This window comes from Malaya genurostris, chromosome 1 (assembly GCF_030247185.1).
Source record: "Malaya genurostris strain Urasoe2022 chromosome 1, Malgen_1.1, whole genome shotgun sequence".
Lineage (NCBI taxonomy): Eukaryota > Metazoa > Arthropoda > Insecta > Diptera > Culicidae > Malaya > Malaya genurostris.
The window spans coordinates 55,771,319-55,796,185 of record NC_080570.1 but is presented as its reverse complement, the minus strand read 5'-3'; the positions used below and the strand labels follow the sequence as shown (position 1 = coordinate 55,796,185).

Genomic DNA, 24,867 nt, shown 5'->3' with positions numbered 1-24,867 from the left:
TTAGTGGAAAATGTGATAATGTTTTTACGTGGAACAGTGAGGTGAGTTTCGATTGTCAAACGAAGTTTGTTGAATACTTCAACCTATATGGCAACTGGTTGTAGTTTTTTCAGCTGAAGGCTATTTCGAAACAAAAAGAACAAAGGCATAGGTTTATATTTGTTCAAAACATAGTTTTGGATCAAGAAAATAAGATCCTTCACAATTGTGTGTAGAATACTCGTAGTAGGCGGTTGCTCTTCTCAGTGGCTTCTCGTTATTTCATGATATGTTTCGCTCGGGCTACGCCATCCGGTGTACTATTTGTATACGGTTTTTGCTTTCCGAGTGCTCAAACTGTTCAGTGAAAGAGTCGATTTCGCGAAGTTGAATAAAGGAAACAGTTATTTAGAAGAAAAATTTTATGAAAAATAAGTAATAGTGTGCTATCTAGTGGCTAGTAGTCATTACACTGTTGACGTTTTTTCGGTAACCGAGCGCCGTATAGCTGCAGATTGCAAGCGTCAATTCATCCATTCATGCTGGTTGTAAAAAAACATTTTATTTTTCTAATTCAATTAACAAATATTTTGAATGGAAATGGCGTGAGCTTGAATAAAATCAAAAAATTTCTTTGGTGTAAACTACCATCACTATTTCTATTTGTAAACAGTTATGCCAAGTTAATATAGATATAAATATGGCAACCCTGCACGCTATACAAAATTGAACAAAGCACGCTAGGTGGATGCGTTTTCTTCTTCTTCCATACCAGGACGTACCGATGCGCACCGATTTTGTTTCAAAGTTTTGATACTCTTTGCCCTATAATTTCGGAACCGGAAGTCGAATCTAGATGAAATTGCACAGTATTTTTAAAGACCATTGCTGAGAATTCGAAGCGAGTTTCGTTTTTGGAGCTTTTCTCCACTATTACCGGTGCCTTCGGAAGCGGAAACCGGACACTAGTAGTCCCAAAGTAGACTATATCTACCAACTAACAAGTGGCAGACCTAGACGAATTTACCAGTAAATTTAATAAAAACGTTCACCTCATATTGCCATCGCTTGTGAAAAAATACCCACGAGATTGAAAATTTTTACTAATCACACACTTACCTCGGCGAATGACCGTAAGGTTAAAACCGAGGGTAAATTAAGCAACATAAATAAATAAATAAATAATAATAAAACGAGGGTGAACACTAACACTGATATTTTTCATTTTTTATAAATTTTAAATCAACGTTAGGACAAATGTATGATTCTTCCAGCGAAATGGCGTTTTATTAAGTAACCTTTACAGGTCTTAAGTGATTAAAAACCCAGATTACTATCACACCCTGATGCAGAAATTGATCTAATTTCTCAACAGACAATCGGTTCCCATGTTTACCACCCAATTCTAGGTATAAAAAGATACGGGAAACCTTCGACTTCCAAACAGAACCGTAAATTCTACAAAAACTTATAATCGCGTGACAATAACCGAAATCAAAAGTAAACAAAGAGAAACCGTCACTCACTCATGCGGCTTTTTGAAAAATCATCAGAGAATTGATGTTGTTGCTCGTAGCTCACTAGCAGTGGAGAGTAGTGTCGTGAAAATGACGAGAAATAATGTCACTCTCAGCTGCGCTTGCAAATTATGAGAACGTGATCCATGCCCAGTCACTGACATAAGCGGAACAGTTGTTTCAAAATTGTGTTCTTTCTTTTATTTGCCTTTTCAGTCATTTGCGGTTTTTCAGTGAAAATCCCATAGTATGCAGTGTTGATATTCACCCGAAGCTTTGAGAATCGAAAATGACAAGAAAGGTTTCACAATGACTTTTACCTCTTGGTGCTCAAATCTGTAGTAGTTTTGGTTTCCAAAGAGGGGTGTAGTTACTTCGTTTTATCATATTTTAGTCACTTTTTATAGCGAAACGCCACAGATTTTCATTATATCGATGAAAGAATGAGAACTGACATTCTCCCTGCAGACGTTAGATTGGTTTCGTCTTGTCATAGAGGAACGAGTGTCGGTACCATTGATACTCTCTTTTTTGGCGATGAGAGACAAAAATGCTTCGTCTCACTTAGTTTGTTTTGGATGCGGTCATTTACGAAGAAGACAGTAAAAAACAATATGATGCTGTTGGATTGGATCATTGATAATGGTTAATTTTAAGATCTGGCAGTATGCATTGCCGTTTCAACCTTCCGAGCGAACGGACGTGATTTGGATTTACTGCGAAAGCATTGAAAACCAGTTGTGTGTGTGTGATAAAGTGGTCGGACGATCGAAACGATATTGTGTGATAGACAATAGTGCTTTTTCCTCTGAGAGGTTTTTTTCGCATTATATAATAGAACAGTGCCTTATTGTGAGCGGTGGATCGAAACGGTACCGTTAGCCGGTTATTGTTTCGGCGATCAAGGCCAAGTGTGCGGATTATAAACAAGCGGCCATTGTGTGAGGATTATAAATAAGTGTGCTTTTTCCTCTCGGAGGTTTTTTGCACATCATCAAAGCGGCGATACGCCGACCGACGAAGACCAGCTTGGTGTCCCCCGTTGGATCTTAAGTTAAGTACCGTTACTTCGATTATTCGTTTTTGACCATTATATTTCCCCCCGAATTACTTGTTTCTGCGCGGAAGTAGTTCCGCGACATGTCTAATTTAAGTCCTGGCCCCCCCGCTCCCGATGTTCAAATGGAGACTTCCCTTGTCTGTAAAATGTCCCGCATAAAGAGCTATCCTGATGGGCTCGCACTACCGGCCGGGCCTTACGCGGTCTATTTCCGGACCAAATCAAGAGAAAAAATTTAAATATTTTAAAAATATCGCGAGACCTGTTTTCGCGATATAATACTATAAAAAGTATTGATAGAATACGGCCAGACAAGCTCAGGGTCCTGTTTACCAGCTCTAAACAGGCTAATGAGCTTGTTCAAAAGGATCCCTTTACGCAGGAGTACCGCGTCTACGTGCCCGCTCGCGAAGTAGAAATCGACGGTGTGGTCACCGATGCGAGTTTGACTTGCGAGGATATTCTTAAGTACGGGGCGGGTTGTTTTAAAGACCCCTCACTTAAGAATGTCAAGATACTGGATTGCAAGCGATTGCATTCAGTATCGATCGCAGGGGATGGAACAAAGTCTTATCCCCAATCAGACTCTTATCGTGTGACCTTCGCCGGCACTGCTTTGCCCAACTACATCCTCTTGGACCGGGTTCGTTTGCCTGTTCGTTTATTTGTACCCCGGATAATGAATTGTACCAATTGCAAACAACTGGGGCATACAGCTACCCATTGCAGCAATAAGCCACGTTGTGCTAACTGTGGGGAAGCTCATGCGGACGGCTCTTGCGGTAAGGATGCTGAAAAGTGTCTCTACTGTAAGGAGGGTCCACATGACCTCTCTGATTGTCCCGCTTACAAACTGCGAGGTGATCGAATGAAGCGTTCCCTAAAGGAGCACTCCAAGCGTTCCTTCGCAGAGATGCTTAAAAGTGCCACCCCTCCTAAACAGACAACGAATCCATATGCCTGCTTGTCGACTGACGAGAGCGATTCTGACGACCCTTTGGAAGGTCCATCTTCAGCGGTCCCTCATAGCTATAGGAAAAGAATGAATAAATCTTCTCATAAGCTACCTAGTAAGGGTTCGAAGGTGTCTTCCGAAGGGCTTCGAAAAGTTACAGCTAACGGGAATCGGGAAAAATCACCGAAGCAAAAAGCTCCTGGTCTCGGAAAACTCAATTCCGAGATGGAATTCCCACCACTTCCAGGGACTACAAAATCCCCAAGCGTCCCTAAAAATCCACCAGAGAACCAACTAGGTGCTGGACTTATCAAGTTTTCTGATGTTGTGGACTGGATTTTTACAACTTTCAATATTTCAGACCCTCTTAGAAGCATTTTAATTGCTTTCATGCCTACAGTAAAAACATATTTGAAGCAGTTGACTGCAAATTGGCCCCTTCTTTCAGCGATTGTATCTTTCGATGGCTAAATCATCCACCGAGGTCACGGATCTAATCACTGTTTTACAGTGGAATTGTAGAAGTATTATCCCAAAAATAGATTCATTTAAATTTCTAGTAAATAATCTGAAATGTGACGCATTTGCATTGTGCGAAACTTGGTTAACTTCTGAAATACCCTTAAACTCCCACGATTTTAACATTATTCGCCTGGATCGAGATGATCCCTACGGAGGAGTACTTTTAGGGATCAAAAAGTGCTATTCTTTTTATCGAATTAACCTCACCTCGATACCAGGTATTGAAGTTGTCGCATGTCATGTTACAATCAAAGGTAAGGACCTTTGTATTGCTTCCATTTACATTCCCCCAAGAGCCTCGGTTGGGCATCGGCGACTCAGTGATATCATTGAGCTCCTTCCCGCACCGACGTTGGTTTTGGGAGACTTTAACTCACACGGTACGGGATGGGGCTGTCTTCACGATGATAACAGATCAGCTATGATCCATGATATCTGCGATAACTTCAATATGACAATATTGAATACGGGAGAAATGACACGGATTCCTGCACCACCAGCAAGACCAAGTGCGCTGGATTTATCCCTTTGCTCGACATCGCTACGGTTGGATTGCACGTGGGAGGTAATTCCTGATCCCCACGGTAGCGATCACCTACCGATCGTAATATCAATCACCAGCGGCTCAAAACCATCGAAGACAATCAATGTTTCGTACGACCTCACACGAAATATTGATTGGAATAGCTATGCGACCTCGATATCTGAGAAACTTGAAAGAACTCAACAACTTCCTCCGGAGGAAGAGTACACGTTTTTGGCTGGCTTGATTCTTGACACCGCGACTCAAGCTCAGACGAAACGTGTACCCGGCGCGAAAACTAACATCCGTCCTCCCAACCCGTGGTGGGACAAAGAGTGCACAAATTTAAACGCGGAGAGAGCCTCCGCGTATAAAATATTCAGAAAAAATGGAACACCTGATAATTACCGGAATTACGCGGCGTTAGACGTTAAAACTAAGAACTTGATTAGAGCCAAGAAACGCGGTTACTGGCGTCGGTTTATAGACGGCTTAACGAAAGAAACATCTATGAGCACTCTTTGGAACACAGCCCGACGAATGCGCAATCATAACACCACGAATGAAAGCGAGGAATATTCCAACCGCTGGATATTCGATTTCGCTAAAAAAGTATGCCCAGACTCTGTACCGGAACAGAAGATCACCCGCGCCGCGACACCAAACACAAACGAAACACCGTTTTCGATGGTAGAGCTCTCACTTGCACTCTTGTCATGTAACAATAAAGCCCCGGGATTAGACAGAATAAAATTCAACTTGTTGAAAAATCTGCCTGACCCCGCCAAAAGGCGCTTGTTGAGTTTATTCAATAAGTTCCTTGAGGGCAACATTGTTCCACATGACTGGAGACAAGTGAAAGTGATCGCCATTCAAAAACCAGGAAAATCAGCCACCGATCACAATTCGTATCGGCCGATTGCTATGCTTTCCTGTATCCGGAAATTGTTCGAAAAAATGATTCTCTTCCGTCTAGACAATTGGGTCGAAACTAATGGCTTACTTTCAGATACACAATTTGGTTTCCGCAGAGGCAAAGGAACGAACGATTGTTTGGCGTTGCTCTCAACCGAAATTCAAATGGCATTTGCTCGTAAGGAACAAATGGCGTCAGTTTTCCTAGACATCAAGGGGGCTTTTGACTCAGTTTCCATAAACATCCTATCTGAGAAGCTGCATCAGCATGGTCTTTCGCCAGTTTTGAACAACTTTTTACATAATCTATTGTCTGAGAAACATATGTATTTCGCGCATGGTGATTTGTCGACAATACGATTCAGTTACATGGGTCTTCCTCAGGGCTCATGCTTAAGCCCCCTTTTATACAATTTTTACGTAAACGACATCGATAAATGTATCAACACATCTTGCACGCTAAGACAACTTGCCGATGACAGCGTTGTGTCTATTATAGGACCCAAAGCTGGCGATCTGCAAGGGCCGTTACAAGATACTCTTGCCAACTTATCCACATGGGCTCTTCAAATGGGTATCGAGTTCTCTACGGAGAAAACTGAGCTGGTTGTATTTTCAAGGAAGCGAGAACCAGCACAACTACAGCTTCAACTAGGGGGTGAAACCATAGCTCAGGTCTTCACATTTAAATATCTCGGGGTCTGGTTCGACTCCAAAGGCACATGGGGATGTCACATTAGGTATATGAAACGAAAATGCCAACAAAGAATCAACTTTCTTCGTACAATAACCGGATCGTGGTGGGGTGCCCATCCAGGAGACCTGATCAGGCTGTACCAAACAACGATATTGTCCGTGATGGAATACGGATGCTTTTGCTTCCGATCCGCGGCGAACACTCATTTCATCAAGCTGGAAAGAATTCAGTATCGTTGTTTGCGTATTGCCTTGGGTTGCATGCAATCGACTCATACGATGAGCCTCGAAGTGCTGGCGGGTGTTCTCCCATTGAAAAACCGGTTCTGGGATCTCTCATATCGTTTGCTCATTCGATGCGACATTTTGAATCCTCTGGTGATTGAAAATTTCGAAAGGTTAGTTGAGCTTAATTCTCAAACCCGTTTTATGTCCTTGTATTTTGATTACATGGCTCAGAATATTAATCCTTCTTCGTTTGTTTCCAACCGTGCTCATTTCTTGGATACTTCTGATTCTACTGTGTTTTTCGATACTTCCATGAGAGAAGAGATTCGTGGAATTCCGGATCACGTGCGCCCTCAAGTGGCCCCAAATATTTTTTATAATAAATTTAAAACAGTCAACTGTGAAAAGGTGTTTTACACTGACGGATCAAACATCAACGAGTCCACAGGCTTCGGTATCTTCAATCAAAACATCACCGCTTCTTACAAACTCAGTGATCCGGCTTCAGTTTACGTCGCAGAATTAGCTGCTATTCAGTACACCCTTGAGATCATTGAAACCTTGCCCAAAGACCATTACTTCATTGTCACGGACAGTCTAAGCTCAATAGAAGCTCTCCGGGCAATGAAGCCAGGAAAGTACCCCCCTTATTTTCTGGGGAAAATACGGGAACACTTGAGAACTTTATCTGAACGGTCTTATTCAATATCGTTAGTCTGGGTCCCTTCGCATTGTTCCATTCCGGGAAATGAAAAGGCAGACTCATTGGCTAAGGTGGGCGCATTAGAAGGTGATATTTATGAAAGACCAATCTGCTTCAATGAATTTTTCAGTATTTCTCGTCAGAAAACTCTCGAAAGTTGGCAAACTTCATGGACGAATGACGAACTGGGACGATGGCTACACTCCATTATCCCTAAGGTATCGACGAAACCTTGGTTCAAGGGGATGAACGTGAGTCGTGATTTCATTCGCGTTATGTCACGGCTCATGTCAAATCACTATACATTCAACGCACATCTCCGGCGTATCGGGATCGTGGAGAACGGGCTCTGCACCTGTGGCGACGGTTATCAGGACATCGAGCATGTCGTGTGGTCGTGCGTAGAGTATCGCGACGCCAGGTCGAAGCTACTGGAATCCCTCAGGGCCCGAGGTAGACCGCCTGAAGTTCCGGTTCGGGATGTGTTGGCGAGTCGGGATAGCTCATATATGCTTCTGATATACGAGTTTCTCAAACACATTAATATATAAGTGTAATCTGTTACATCTGGCTTAGAAAGTTCCTCCTATTTATCGACGTTGTTTCAACTGTGGCTAAGAATAATCTTCACCTGCAGGTTCGACACTAACTTCCGCCGATTATCCCGATTCCTCATCTGTCTACCATCTTCATCGGAACTAACAAGATCTTTGTGCTGTCACTAACCTTTTCGCTTCCCCCCTCCCCGTCTCTTCACCATCTCGATGTCAACTAATTAGATCTCTGTCGTTTTAGTCAATTCATTCCCATATCCCCTTTTTACTCCGTTTTCCGCAATATTTACTTCGCTATTTTTTTTTCTCATTTTTTTCTGTAACAACACCATCATCGCCCACGGAAACTTACCAACAGCATGCGGGCCACCCGCCGGGTATTCGTAACCTGGGGGTGTTTCCCGCGGACCCACACGGACCGAAGAATGCGGCCAACATGAACATTCACCAACGCCATATGGAAGACTCTCATGAAATATTCAATTCACCGGCCACTGCCGATCACCAGCTGAAGGCTGGATCTGCCAAAGTCAACCATTGCGACCCAAATATGACATTACTCAATGATACAACCCTAGTTTCAAGTTAGTCGTAAATTAAAATTAGTAAAAGCCCTTGGCATCTTAGAGCTTAAGCAGTGTGCCTTAAACATTATATTCTTGAATAAAAAAAAAAAAAAAGATCTGGCAGTAGCATAATGTGCAATTTTCGTTATAAGTAATAAAAAGCGGTAATTCAAGTAAGCTCTTACGGTCGTTTTGAGAAACAGACCGAGAATTGTAAAAAAGCAATGTGGTTGAAAAAGGTGGGACAAACACAACTCTTTTGTGTTAGTGAAATGAACTTTGCTTCAGCAAGCCAAATAAAACTGAAGATCAGGTCCTTTACTCGTCACATCGTTCGGACTAGTTGGCATTGAATCAAAGCGTGTTTATTTTTCATGCATGCCGTCATACCGAACTACACTGAAGTCTTGCGAATTTACGTACCGCATAAAAAAAACTGTATAACTCTGAAGTTCGCCTAAAAAACCGCATAACTCTGAAACTCCGCATAAAAAACCGCATAACTCTGAAACTTCGCATAAAAAAAACCGCAGAAGGGAAACCGCATAACTCTGAAAATTCGCATAAAAAAAGTCGCGTAAAAAACCGCCTAAAAAAAGACCGTATAAAAAAAGACCTCAGTATATTTACAAATTTTTGATTATATACGCAAGCAAGCCATGTGGTCTGCCCCACCTGTTTCTATCACATTGGATTACTACCGCTTTTGAAGGTTCAATTGAAATCAACAATGTAACCGCTGATCTCTTGTAGTGGAATCAATAGTTCGAATATCTCGGTTGATTTTTCAGCAAATGACAGTTTCTCTTTGTTTACTTTCTCTTCTATTAATTACCAAGCGGTTTCCATGTTCATCACACAACTCTTTGCAATTGGTAAATGTCGACTGTACGACTTGAAAAATTTCTACATTCAGTAAATACGATTTGTGGTCTAGCCTTTGTTAAGACGTAGAGCCGTCTTGAGCTAGTTTAGAATATGATCAGTATCTAACGGGGAAGCAGATTGGAAAATCGACATGAGACAAAAGCGATTATGTAATGAAACCCGCGAAACCGCTACGGGTTCGAGTCCCGTCTTTGCGGTTTTCGCGGTTTTCATTACATAATTGCATTCGCATGTCAATTTTCCAACCTGCTTCCCGGTTAGATACTGATTATATTTGATTCAGTAAATGGTTCTGTTTTGCTCATAGATTTTTAATTTAAACCATATTATAAAATCAATTTATAAATATTAGTTAGTGTAAGTATAATTTAATTTCTAGTTCTTAACATATACAAGGCAGATTGGTTATGTCTATGACATCATCCAAACGCTTTCCATCCAATTTATGAATCCCGTTCAATAACCTATTTTTAAGTAAAACTATTTTACTTTCATAAAACCCATAGAAAATATACTGCAAGATGAATTATAGCTACTCAAAAGAAAGTTATATTCACTCAACTGTGGAATTGTATCGTCTTATGTTAAGTTTAAATTGAATGTGGTGTATTTATTTTTACTTATTGAACGGAGCTTTCACTGTTTGTTCTTTGTGTTTGGATAACAATGGAAAAAGTGAATGAACGAAAAGATTGAAAACAACTCAGAATTCATAAAAGTTAACCGATTGATAGGTACTTCTTGTTTTCGGAGTAAATACCAGTTAGGGTTCTTTTTCGTCAAATAATTGAATGATGTAGAAGTTAGGTAAACTTGTGCTGCGAAGCACGACTTTAGTTATTTTTAACGCCCCTCAAAATACTCGTGCTTAGCAATACATAGAAAATGATTAATCCTGACAAATCACAGATCATTGCTTATTCTGTTTGAGCCCAAAGAGGACAATCTTTTCTTCGAACTTCTAGCGTATTCAAATCAGTCATAATTTCCATTCCTTTCATCGCCCATTTCCCATTCCTCGAATCAAGTTCGGTGTCCGTCAGCATCCCAAGCATAACATCGCAATCAGCCGCCGCTGACATGAGCCGAAGAGTGATGTGATTCGTGCAAGTATGGGCAGCGGAGTATCGAGCGGCGGCCTGTCGTCCGTCGTCGCCAAACGCGCGGTCGCCCCTGAGATTGCTCGAGACCTGGGCCAGACGGTGTCGGGCAAGCTTTGAATCAGCTGACATCACGACAAGCAAGTGCAGGAGCTATCGCGTCTGGTCATTAGGACGATTAACACGCTATCTTTCAACGCTGACAGAGGCACCACGATTGTTTGTTCAATTTCCGTTTCATTTAGACCGTGGCGAGCTTAAATTCTTTCCACAAATAAATATGTACAACGTTCTGTTTGTGCCGTCAAACACCGGAAATTTACGGGGCCATCATGTGTCTTCTTTTCCTAACTGGGTCGTCTCGAATCCGCACAACGTTGTCTGCCGGCGGGGATCGGGTTTCTCGACCAGACAAATTAAAACTGAATATCATCATTCTTCAATTGGAAGCTTTTTGAATCTAAACACATTCTGACGGTTCCGTGTTTGGCTTTTCTGTCTTCTGTCGTGACTTAATCTATCTAAGTTCACCGTGCAACATTGGAGTTTACAATTCCTCTATCAAGTCCAAATAATCTATCTGTGGCGCCTCGTTTTGGCCTACCGCCGAACCAAAACACGCGATAACCGAGACGGCCGCGTTATCACTTCGTTATTGGTTCGGCCTGGACCGGTCGCGGTCAGCGGCTTCTACGATGTTAGGAATTTTTCATCTGTCATTAGCGTTCAGATGAATGGCATCCGTTGATTGCCCTATCGCTGTACCCGATCCCGTCGACAGTACGTATCTATTTTTTTTGCTGTTCGTCAAACGTTTCGTCACTCCGTGCGTCAATAAGTACCGCCAGCAACAATGGGTGGTTTTTGTTTTGTTTTTATTTTTATCGATGTAATCGAGTCGAATAGAGGCTATAGGATTGATAGAATTCAATCGTCAAATTCGGATGATTGTTGGAGTTGGAACAATGGCTGTACAATGTTTTCAATGAGCGCGTTTTTGGTTTTTATCAAACGCACGAGTGTCAGGCCTTATGCGGCTTAGTCATACACCTTTAATGTTACATTCCGTTACAACGTATTGTGCCAGATAGACGGTGTTTAGTTGAATATACACCGAAATTCACCGGTGATAAATAATGTTAAAACTATAATAAAAGGAAGCGGACTTCATAAGCTTGCATTTGATAGTCATCGGTATCTGATTAAAGTTAATCAGCAATTTTCTAACTCTGCTAACTGGCATGACATAATCTTACAAAATCTTACACATTGTCTCCCAGATTGACTGAGTAATGAATTCTTATGGAGTGTATCGAAAAGTAGTTAGCAACATTGATTATTGAATAAAAAAGCGAAAAAAAAACATATTTTGACATCAGTTTTCGATATATTGTAGAAAAATTACATTTTTATGCATTTCACTGATTATATTGAAGAAAATCCTAGTTTCTGTGAAACGCTCACACTTTGGACTTGACATTCTTCATTAAGTTCTGCACAGCTACTTTTGTGACTTTCCTGGTGGCAGCTGTCCAGTTTTTTTTAACTCCTGCATGTTTTGGGACACTTTACCTTCCTTCCGAAAGTGCCGCTTGACCAATACCTTTCAATTGGCCGAAGATCCGGGCAGTTCGGTGGGTTGATGTCCTTTTCCACGAATGGTACATTATTTTTTGACAGCCACTGTAGAACGGAGTTGGCGTAGTGGGCTGAAGCCAAATCCGGTCAGAAGAGAAGAGGAGCCTTATGCTTTCTGTACAGTGGCAGCATTCTCTTCTTCAAACATTCTTCCTCGTACAGCTTGGCTTTAATTGTGCCCTTCGTGAAGAAAATCGACGACCGAAAACCACAGGTACAAATTGCTTGCCAGACCAACACCTTCTGCCCGAATTTTTTCACCGCCACCGTGGTGTCAGCGTCGTCCAGGTCGTGGTACACCGATTTCGTATAATATTAAGGTCCGGGCAGCGCTCGAGAGTCTTCCTTGGCGTAGGTTTCGTCGTCGATCAGGATGCATCCGTCTTTATTCTGTAGAATCCGGTTGCTTGTACGTTTTCAGGGAGTTCCGAACTTTGATCCGTTGAATCATCCCGATGCTGGTGTTGAACTGCTTGGCCAAATCCCGCGTCGAGGCCGATGGGTTTTTCCTGATGTACTCAACCACTTTTAAGTCCCGGCCGGGCTGGTTGGGACCCTTTTTCCTACCGGATCGAGGCAAATCCTTCATTGAAAGGGTCTTACCGAACTTCTCGATAATGTTTTTGACACTGGTGTGGTGCACTTTCACCCGTTTTGCAATTTCGTTGTACGTAACACCACTTTCTGAGCACCAAGTGTGCAGAATTTTCTTTCGCGTTTCCGGATACATTCGACTCATCATTGAAACGATAAATTGTACCGAAACCAATCGATTGCGCAGCTGTTATTGACATGTAAACAAACATGTCACCGCAAAACACGCTGCAAAAAATTAAGCCATTTCAGAGTAATAACTGTTTGAATGTTGCTAACTACTTATCGATACACTCCTTACTCGACTGTTCGTTTTTTAATGGTTCGATCAATCCGACTGATAGTGACTGAATACAGAAATCGAGGCTGTCTTCAATTTTATTTTGAAAGATAAACTCAATTCGGTTGAAAACTTAAAATCTGATCTAATCATATTAGGACATGTTCGAGGATTCTTGAGGGTTTTTGTAGGGCAGTTCAGAACCTTTTTCTATCAGTGAACCGCAAAATACTCTAGAAGATTTTAGAAGCGCTTTGAACGCAGCATGTTTTTGAGAATCTAAAATTAGATATCAAAAAACTTCGCATAGTGACGGAAACTCTTTGAAGAGCTCGTCGTTAAGCAAAACCTTTGAATCCTGAATTTCATCTGGATCCGACTTCCGGTTCTGGAGTTATAGGTTAAAGTGTGTTAAATATTGTACATCGTCACTTGAACCGGTGAAACAAAAACCGTAAAAAATTTCTAAACTGAACTCAAAACCGTTATTCCCAATCTAGGGGTCACATGAAAGGTCTTATGGTCCTACCAAAAATTACTGCATATTTTCGGATTGAACCAAAATTTGAATCGTCGTTTAGAGTACGACGGCAAAATCGTATAAAATCTTCAAAATTTGAATAAAAACTAGTAGAGATTGTACGTCACGTTACTTGGTGGCCGTACGAACCGACTTCGATTATACCGGTTCTCGAGTACCGGTGCTAGAAGTGCATACCTTATGATCAAAAAAGAACCGGAATTTTATTAAAGAACGCAAAGTTTCAATTTGCAATAAATTTCTTTATTATCGCCTTCAAAGTACTCTCCTCCTGCGGCAATACATGCATGCCAACGCTTGATCCAATTTTCCATACAAGTTTCATAGGCCGCCGAAGGTATGGCCTTTAGTTCACGCAGCAAATACTCTTTTGTGGTCTCTATGGTCTCAAAACGCGTTCCCCGCAATGGCAATTTGAGTCTGGGGAAGAGGAAAAAGTCAAACGGGGCCATATCTGGAGAGTACGGTGCTTGGTTGATGATATTGGTTGAGTTTTTGGCCAAAAACTGCGACACAACCAACGCTGTGTGAGCCGGCGTTTTTGAATGAAATTCAGCTTTTTTGGCACCAGCCGAGAAACGACGCGTTTCAAACCCAAAACTTCAGCTAAAATGTGTTCGGCTGATCCATAAGAGATGCCCAACAACACAGCAATCTCTCTAATCGATACAGAACGATTTTGCAACACGATTTGCTTCGCCGATTCAATGTTTTCTTCAATAACAGATGTTGTTGGGCGGCCAGGGATCTCATCATGATCCAAGCTTGTACGACCACCTTTGAAGCGTTTATACCACTCGTATGCCTGTGTTTTTCCTAGACACGATTTACCAAAGGCCTTTTCTAACATTTCCAACGTTTCGGAACACTTAAATCCATTTGCAACACAAAATTTGATGCACGCACGTTGTTCTAAATTTTCATCCATTATAAAAATCGCCACACGAAAATTTTTCAACGCCAAACAAAAACTAATCGTACGATATGCGTCAAAACTTGACAGAATGTGTATAAAAGTGTTGCCAACGTTGAGAGAATGAAAGTTTACCGATTGGACAAGCGCGGGAATTTTAAAATGAAAATTCCGGTTCTTTTTTGATCATAAGGTACACCGAAACCTCCATTTACAAACTAAACGGGGGTTCGTAAAAGGAGGTAGTTCGTAAAAAAAGTTTACGATATTTAGGATTTGGTTCGTAAAAAAAGTTTTGTATAATTAATGAGGAAACCGCGCATCATATGGTTATTTTCGGAACGGATGTGAAGAGTAATCAAATGATGTTTGGGCTCGTTTCAAAGTCCAAGCGGCTTCCGGTTGATTGAGATTGCTTTAAACCCCTAACAATATGGGTATTTTCGGAACAGGATTAATGAGTAGATGTCAGAAAACAATGTTTGAGGTGGTTCTTAAATCCAAGATGGCGACTTCCGGTTTGTTGATTTGATGATCTTGTATTTTAGAACCACCTCAAACATCGTTTTCCGATATCTACTCATCAATTTCGTTCCGAAGATACCCATATTGTAAGGGTTTTCGAGGAATATCAATCAACCAGAAGTCGCCATCTTGGATTTCCAAAATACCTCAAACATCATTTTCCGGAATCTACTCTTTAAACCCGTACCAAAAATACCCATATTGAAGTAGTTTCCATGGAGTCGGAAATCGCTTTCGATGTATGCCAAAACCTGTTTTTACGAAGTAGGTTTGTAAAAAAAGTTTACGTTATTTGGGATTTGGTTCGTAAAAAGAGTTACGTAAAATAAGGTAATGTATAAAAAGTGTTCGTAGACGGAGGTTTGGGTGTAAACACTTTTAGTTCTTTCTGAGCTCGTTTGTTGCTGAGCATACAGGCTTCGAAAAAATTCCAAAATTTTAGTTGCAACCCGTTAATTCAAAGTTTGTGTAAATCGGTTCAGCTATCTCCGAGAAATTGGAGAGCAATAAAAATTTACACTCACGCATGACACTCGACCCTCTTGGTCTCGGTTCCAAAGTCCTTTCTAGAGCTATTGTACCAATAGTTATCTCATTAGTAGAGTCGCCATATCATTTTGCCGAGTACTCATCCTTCAATCAACGAATTGTGATAAAATCATATTCAATCATTTTGATTCGGCAGAAAAAGTAGTTCGAAAATTGTGCATTACTGCTGTTATACAGTGACGCGAAAACTCGAAGCGATTGCAACTCTTGAACTCCTAAGTTTCAACAGTAGTAATACTTGAGCTGCTATGCACTGGAAAGTCAAAACCGAAAACTTCAAAAAAAAAAATGTTTTTATTTTCTTGTAGACCAAGTTTTATGCGCAGTCTTACGCTTCTGTTGTTGGTTGTTTCAACCTCGAGTTGTAACAACTGCAAAAATGTTTTATTAGAGCGCAACGAACGAACGTCAGATATGCTGAACAAAAAAACAATCGAGGACAATACTTTTACATCGCAATGTCACCAGAGATGCAGTTACCAGCCATTGTAATGTGTTGTGATGCAAGAAATAAATAAGATAACATTCTCTATAATTCTTATTACTTTTTGGCTAACCAGTACTGAGTACTTGTGCAATGTGCTTCCTTCATGAATTATTCCAATTGCATTATCCTTTATCACCGTAGATCATATCGTAAAAAACGTTTTTTATAACGGCACAAACGAAGAAGCACTAGCTCTTTGTAGCATTTTTCCCATACCCAATCAAGACTCGCGATGGTGAATTTGGCCCCGTCAGTTCTCCGACAGTCAGTTTTTATTGTTATCTCATTACAGGCATTATTCTCCAGTGGAACTAAATGTTCATCTGGCATGAGATAAATACTCCTCCGATGCAATGTACTTCGGCCCGGCCAAGGATGTTGCAATTTGACGGCTGTTCCACGATTCCGTCTTAGGCGCGGGAAAATCAACGACGCATCCCAGCCGTAATTGAATGATAAATTGTCTGTTTTCCGTAGGTGGCACAGCCATCACCAGACCGCCGTCGTCCTCCTCGTCCAGCACGCAGAGACCACGAGACTCGGCAGAACAACTAGCCAAAATCGGGCCAAAGAAAATAAACGGCTCCGAACGAGCTCCGCGAATAGCCAAACCCGCGCCCGAACCCCGCCGGGTAAGTTTGTAGGATAAAGTATAATTTATGAGTAATTTGAATAAATTGTTTTTTTTTTCCTTCTTAAATCTTCCCATTTACATCCGAAGCCCGTTGCGCGTTCGAAGTACGGACGGTGAAAAGTGTGTGTGTTTGTGCAGGAGGAGCAAAGCCCCGATCGAGATCGGATATCAGCGCCCGGCCGGCGATGCACGGATCCGCTTGAGGTTGTCTGTACGAATAATTCCCATTACATTAAAAGGCTGTTATTGATTTCGTGATTCCGATTAAAAACTCATGCCCCTCGAGATATGTAGCGCTGCCGAGAAGTTGTTTGTGATGTGTTGAAGAAAATCTGCATCGTAATGAGTTGAGCTGCCAGGGTGCTGGGGTGTGTTTGCTCGTGATTATATGTATGGATCTTCGGGGCTATTAGCCATTGCACGTGAAATCATGTTGCGCATTGTGAGCTTGAGAGTGCGTGCGGAGATATCTGCTTTGGCTTTAGTTTGAATAAACGCACGTGCGAGGGCCCTATTTTTCGGGGGAATGGTTGAACTAATTCCGTTTCGATGTACTCGAACCCATTTTAGCAAACTCATCATCCGGTGCTCCAACACCACCGAAATAGAATCCCTAGCGCGTCCGACGCAGGAGGCCATTGCTGTGGAAAAGGAAATTCCGGTTACGTGTTGTTTCCAATTGGGGTTTCACCCAATTAGTGACTCCATATCAAAATGAAACTTCGTTATTCGCTAATGTTCTCCACGCGTAACGCAGTCACGAATGATTGGCGCTGGCCGTATTGACGTTGGGAATTATGACATGACTTATTTTACGTTAGAATGCGCTTCTGAGCGAGCGGACGGTTGACGCCACGCAACACTTGGAGCGGAACGGAACGGACGGAATATCGACTGAATGTGCTGGGTTTCGGAAGTATGCACTCGTAGGGTGAAACTGCCATTGCGTGATGAAGTTGTCTATCGGTTTAAACTGAACTAAAAAACATGGAAGGGACCCTTGTTTTATGCAAACCCACGTTTGAATGGTTGTTTGTGAGATGAGTGGAACAGACAGCTTTTATTTTGTTGAACGATTCTTATCTCTTTGCGTCAGTATTTCTATCTCAGAAGTAGTCGGCCATAAAAAAGTTTTGTTTAAACGCGAATTCCTGTGTCAGATACCAAACAATCAACCTCATTCAAGGACATCCGGGTGAGAAGAATAATACATCACCAGTCAGTACAAACTTCACAAATAGTCAGTCGGTGTTGAACAGTCGTTCGCACCGCACGCGTATTGCTCTTGGCTCCTGAAAATTTTTTCTGGCTACCTAGAGTTTCATTGATTCAAGGCTTCAGTCTTTTTCAAGGCTACCTGAGTCACTAAAAGTCGTTTTAAAGACTAACAATTAGTTAGCCTTTCTCAAGGCTATACAAAGAGTGATATTAGAGTGACTAAAAAATTAATCAGCCTTTTTGAAGCTAGCTATTCAAAGAACTATTCTTCGAACTAAAAAGTCTTTATTATGACTACCACATAATCAGTCTTTATCAAGACTTTTCCAAACTAGGAGTCTAATCGAAAACTAATTTAGCCTAGTTAATTGAATTTCAAATTTTATTTATTTCAAAAATGCCTGCGTCCAACCGGAAAGGTAACAAGCCTAAGGCTAAAAATGATTCAATACGGAATAAATCACAATCCGTTATTCAACATTTTTCTAATAACATTCACGATCTTATAGAATCTGAATGTAAAAATAAAAGACAACGGACGGAATTCCCTTCCGTTGATTCTATGCCGTCTAACAATATTTACGAGATTCTTCTTGAATCCGATTGTAGCGACATAGAAAAAAATTCTTCAAAAATTCCCAAAATGGACGCTTGTCGTTCTGGGAAGAAACATAAATCTATGCCACCAGTGACGGTGATGATTTCCGACTTCAAAGCATTCCGGATTGAACTTTATTCTTTTCTCCCGGAAGTAAAAGTCTCATTTGCAATCGGACGAAGAGGAGAATGTCGAGTCCTGGTTGATGGATTGGAAGATTACGAACGTCTTATTCGATATTTGTTCGAGAAACTTCATAAATTTTATTCATATGATATAAAATCAGACAGCCCCTTCAAGGCTGTCTTGAAAGGCTTATCAAATGATCAAAGTACTAATGAAATTAAAAATGAACTAGAAGAATTGCTTGGTTTTGCCCCTTCCCAAGTAATACATATGAAAAAAGAGTGAATGGTACTTCTAAACCACGCTCTGGAATTTCCCATGAACTTTACTTAATACACTTCAATCGAAGTGATGTTAACAATTTGAAAACTTTTGAGAAAGTACGTTTCATTTCCCACATTAAAATTCATTGGGAACATTATAAACGGCATAATCGTATTGCAAACTTAACGCAATGTCGTCGTTGCCAAGGCTTCGGCCATGGAACCAAAAAATTGTCATATGGATATACGGTGTTTGAATTGTGGTAAATCGCATTTGAAAGACGTTTTTCCAATGAATGAAACCACTGATAAATTCTCATGTTCAAATTGCGATGGAAATCATAAATCCAATTATTTGAAATGTCCTGTCAGGGAAAAAATTTTAAACGCTCGATCGCTTAGACAACAAATCAAATCAACGACCTTAAATTTACAGAACATACCTGAAAATCAAAAAAAAAAACGTTACAAATGCCACGCCTAATTGGTCTAAGGCACTTATTTCTTCGAATTTAAAACAAAAAACAGGTACGCCTGCCAATTCGTCTTCTAACGAAAACAATTTATTGACAGGTAGATCGACCTCGTCATCATCTTCTTCTAATGTCAGTTGTGCTAGTATAACAGGTAGAAATCTACAAATAGGTTGTAGATTTCTTCTAATGTAAATAATCAAAACACAGGACAGCCTTGCAGTTCATCTTCTAACGAAAACAATTTAATCATAGGTAGACCGGCCAAATCATCTTCTTCTAATGACTATAAATATTCCTTCAATGCCATTCGCTTCTTTAAATGAAGTCGATTTAAGCGATATAACTGAAAATAAAATGATCTACCTACAAGATCAACTTTTTCAAATGATCATCCGAATGAATTCGACTTCATCACTTTTTGAAGCATTTCAAATGCAAATAATATTATAATGAATTTAAAATTTAACACAGATGGTAAACAATTATTTGAATATTTTAAATTGGAATGCTCGGTCTTTGAAATCGAGTGAAGATGAATTTTATAATTTTCTCAAAGTTCACAAAATTCATATTGTCATTGTAACAGAAACTTTTTTCAATCCAAATGTCAAATTGAAAAGTAACCCACATTATGTGGTTCATCGATTTGACAGGTTTACTGGAGATGCGGAGTTGCCATTTTTGTCAAACGGCAAATTAAACATCGAATTTTACCTTCTTTCAATACTAAAGTTATTGAAAGCTTGGGAATCGAAGTTGAAACCATTCATGGAATTTATTTCATCGCTAGAGCATATTTGCCATTCCAATGCACCGGCGAACAATTAAATTTCTTTAAAGGCGATTTGCAAAAACTCACAAGATATCGACCGAAATTTTTCGTAATAGGGGACTTAAATGCTAAGCATCTCCAGTGGAATTGTAGACAAAATAACAGTAATGGTAAAATACTTCATAATCAACTCTCAGCTGGTTACTTCACAGTTCTTCATCCCAGTAATCAGACTTGTTTCTCTTCCGTGAAAAACCCGTCTACAATTGATCTGGTTCTAACGGATCAAAGTCACATTTGTAGTGTAACATTCAGACTTTCCAACGAAACTATAATAAATCCAATTAGTTCTATATTCAACTATCATAGAGCTAATTGGTTTTATTACAGATCTCACATTGAAAATCATGTGGATCATGAAACTATTTTAGAAAATTCTGCGGACATCGACACAGCAATTGATAATTTGAATCATTACATTATCGAAGCTAGAAATCTTTCAGTTCCCAAAGCTCAAACTAAATTAAATTCTCCCATCATCGATGACAATCTTCAACTGCTCATTCGGTTGAAGAATGTTCGTCGACGACAATATCAACGTTCTCGTGATCCTGCTATGAAAAATATAGTTAAGGATTTACAAAAAGAAATTAAACATAGATTTACTCTTTTGCGAAATGAAAATGTCGCTAAAGAAGTGGAACAAATTAAACCATGTTCTAAACCTTTCTGGAAACTTTCTAAGGTTCTTAAGAAACCTCAGAAACCAATTCCTGCTCTAAAGGAAGGAAATCAAATACCTCTTACAAATGGCGAAAAGGCTCAAAAACTTGCTCAGCAGTTCGAGAGTGTCCACAATTTTAATTTGAACGTTGTGAGTCCTATTGAAAATGAAGTCTCACTGAAATATGATCATATTTCAACCCAAGTGTTATCACAAGATGACATTATTGAGACGAATTTGATGAAATTAAATTTATTATTAGGAAATTTAAAAACATGAAGGCTCCTGGTAAAGATGGAACTTTTAATATTCTTATTAAAAATCTTCCCGATGTTACCTTGAGACTCCTGGTTAAAATTTTCAACAAGTGTTTTTCATTAGCTTACTTCCCAAAAAGATGGAAAAACGCTAAAGTAATTCCTATCCTCAAACCTGATAAAAAGCCAGCAGAAACATCAAGTTATCGACCAATTAGCTTATTTTCTTCTATCAGTAAACTTTTTGAAAAAATTATCTTGTTGAGAATGATGTCTCATATAAATGAGAATTCAATTTTTTTTACCAGAACAGTTTAGATTTCGTCATGAACATTCAACTACTCATCAACTTGTCAGAGTAACGAACATGATAAAAGCAAATAAATCTTCTGGGTTATCCACTGGAGTTGCTCTTCTAGACATAGAAAAAGCATTCGACAGTGTTTGGCACAAAGGTTTAATAGCAAAAATGTCTGATTACCAGTTTCCTATTTATTTGATCAAAATGATTCAAAATTATTTAACTGATCGTACTCTTCAGGTTAGCTATCTGAATTGCTATCCGTACGAGCCGGTGTTCCGCAGGGTTCGAGTGTAGCTTCAATCTTGTATATTATTTTGTATTTGTATTTTTTGGATGTAGCAAGTGCCTTAAAAAGGGGGTGTAATATTTCTAATGGCATAACTTCGGAATTACTGAACGGATTGCTATCAAACTTGGCACATGTACTTCTTGCTCTTTCGAGATCGTCATAAGCGTATTTTTATAGGGGGAGGGAGCGTAGCAAGTGTCATTAACAAGGAGGGGTCATGAATAAATTTATATAACATGATGAATGGGGGATAGATGCAGCAAGTGCCTTTAAATAGGGGGTGTAATGTTTGTAATGGCATAACTAAATTTGGTACAGTTATTTCTTGCTCTTCAAAAATAGTCAGAAAGGTATTTTTATAGGAGAGGAGGCGTAGCAAATATCATTAACAGGAGGGGGCATGAAAAAATTCATAAAATTTGACAAGAATCGATAATTTTTGAAGATCATGCATACATTTCCCATATCTTAAATATGATATATATGGGGGGTGGATATTGCAAGTGCATTTGAAAAGGGGGATTTAACGGCATAACTCCGACACTAATGAACGCATTGCTATCACACTTGGCATAGCTGCTTTTTGCTCTTCAGAGATAGTTGTAAGGGTATTTTTATGGGGGAGAGAGCGTAGCAAGTATCCTTAACAGGAGTCATGAAAAAATTTATTTAATTCGACGAGAATCGATACTTTTTGAAGACCATAGATATTTTTCGAGCAACTTTGGGTATTCGTGTGGGGTGGATGTAGTACGTCCCTCTAAAAAGGGGATGTAATGTTTGTAACGGCTCAACTCCGGAACTACTGAACGGATTGCTAACAAATTTGGCACAGATACTTCTTGCTCTTCAGAAATGATCATTAGGACATTTTCAGGTGGGAAAGTGTGTAGGTAGTGTCCTTAACATACGGGGAGAGGGTCAATGACGAAATTTGAAGAGAACCGACATTTAGACTAGAAGGGGTTTTTGAAAATAAATTTAATCTTCCATTTTTTTCAAAACAAGAGAGTGGCAAGAATTTCAAGGCCGTATTTTTCTTTAAATAATTTCAAATGATCTGAAAAATAATCTATCTGTCTATGACCGAAACAAATTAAACGAATCGCCACCAAGTTTGGCACATGTACCAAAGGTGGGAATCGATATTTTTTGAAAAGCAGATACTTTTTATACTACTAAGGGTAATCATGAAGGAGATCTGTAGTAATTCCACTGATAAAAAGGAAGTTAAATTAAAATAGATTCTAAGGTTATTTTGAGGGTCAGAGAGTGGAGTAAGTGCCCAAAACATGGAAAATGTAAAAGAAAATTTATGGGGTTTTACGAAAAATTGGTAATTCTTTACGAGTACAGTATATTTCTAGCAACTAAATGAAGTTCACAAAAATATTCACAAGAGGGAAGGGGAATAAGTATTCTCAACATTGATCTGAATTGACGAAATCATACAATCAATGTCATTTTATTATGTAAATTGAAAAAACTGTCGATTCAAGTTAATGGAAATAAGTTTACAACAACATTTGTATTAACTGAATCGTTATTTCATAAGTTTTCCTCCTCGATAAACGGCCAAAATGGTTAAAGCCTTGGTAAAATGAATTATATAAAAACGTTATTCTATAGTACGAATGTAGTTATGATGTTGAACAGCCTTTCGTTATAAAATAATCATTATTAGATGAAAAATTTTGAACAATTCATGATGTCATAAAAAAATTTATAAAAAGGAGGGAGTAGCAATTGATTATAGCCCTGGAAGCCAAAGGTATTCTAGATCGAATGTGACGAGGAAGTACCGAAGTACATTACAAGCACATATACATACGAAACTCGGAGGTTACTAAGAAGGTATTTATTGAAAGGTGTTTTAAATGTTCCTAACAAAAAGGTTCAAATATAAAACTGACCCAATTTGTCGAGAATACCATGAAAATTATGAATATTGTAAAATCTGAGATGGGACACTGATAATTCGCAATCGGGTTTCCGTTTAAGTTATGTTTCTCTACAATCAGAGTATTTTACTAAGCAGGACAACTTCGAGAATTTTTTTTCGGCCTTCCTTTCACGAAACATTTCCGAGCAACGCCGGGTAATTCATCTAGTATTCCAATAAATAGTTATTCAAATAAAAAAAAAACTTCACAAATAGTTACATCAGTTTCGGAAACTTCTTTGCGTAGCCAATGCCCTTCAATGAAAAACTGTTTAAAGTTCGACAATCATTTCAACATGCGAAAGAAATATATGCGATGAACAATGGTGCAACGGCTTTTCCCTTTGTCGGATGCAGCCGGACAGTATCCGGCTGGCAGTGTTTACAAATTAGACGCTAATTTCACGACCAGTTAAGCAAGATATTATTCAGATGATGAATTTTAGTAGCGCCCTCTTATTCCCCAGCTCGTCACGGAAGTCGATTTTTTATGCTTCACAGATATTTGAAGTGTGGTAAATTGTAAAAAATAAGGTGCACTTTTTCGTTACCTACGTTATGGTTACAGTGAAAGAATACCTGATAAATATTCAACACGAAGAAAATCTGAAAGAGAAGAGAAGGCAGTATCAATTATTAATTTGAGTGCAGTATAAGAAACAAATTTCAGTTCGTGCTGGCATCTCATCAGACTCAGTCGACAATTGCTTACGGTCGAGACGATAGAAACAAAGACAATACAGTGTAGTGAACAATAGAGTGTACGAAATGGGCAAATACGATTTAACAAAGCCTGAAACTTGGCCTACAAGGCCAAATTCAATTTGTATTGATTTCAAGCGCTGCAAAGTTAGACCAGCAGCAAATGAAATTGAAATCCTACTTAAAGAACGAATGCATCTAAACGTTACTGATGTAAGTGAGATTCAATTCAACAAGGCGTCTAACTGTGTGTACATTATGTTCAAACGTGAAAAAGATGCAATTGCATTTGCTTCGGTTAATAACGGGGTGCACAGTATTGATCATGACAATGTTAAATATAAAATCCCTGTGTACACGGTGGACAATGCCATAGAAGTACGCGTGCATGACCTTCCCCCGCAGACCAGCGAGGGGTATGTTCGGGAATGTATGTCGCAGTACGGTGAAGTTCTTTCCATCGAAAGGGAAGTATGGCGGAATTTTTTTCCGGGTATCCGGAATGGCGTGCGAGTAGTACGTATGCAACTACGTAAAGCAATTCCATCTTACATCATTTGTGATCAAGACGGGATACATCCGTGTAAAACGCTGATTACGTATGAAAATCAACTGGTTACATGTCAGTTTTGTGAACAACCTGCACACTACGGCAAACCTTGCACTGAAACTGCAAAAAGGACATCTTTAAACAAAAATAAGGACAACCGCCCAACAACGGAAACTAGTGAGCGCAGTACTCCTGTTGTACCATCAAACCCACCAACAACTGCAATTAATGCACAACAAGGCGCGTCTACAGCAACTAACAACCAACCCAAGAATGCGA

The 24,867-nt window shown here is 39.7% G+C and overlaps 1 protein-coding gene across 7 annotated transcripts in view; it reads right to left on the bottom strand.

The window, feature by feature from the left end:
- LOC131440051 (mpv17-like protein) overlaps positions 1-24,867 on the bottom strand; it is a 438,206-nt gene that overhangs the window by 312,094 nt on the left and 101,245 nt on the right. For 4 of the 7 annotated variants that reach the window (XM_058611145.1, XM_058611174.1, XM_058611167.1 and 1 more), the window contains one exon: positions 23,916-23,942. The exons of the other annotated variants lie outside the window; for them this stretch is intronic. The gene's annotated coding sequence lies outside the window, so the exon portion shown is untranslated. The remainder of the gene's footprint in view (positions 1-23,915; positions 23,943-24,867) is intronic. 7 annotated transcript variants of the gene reach the window in all.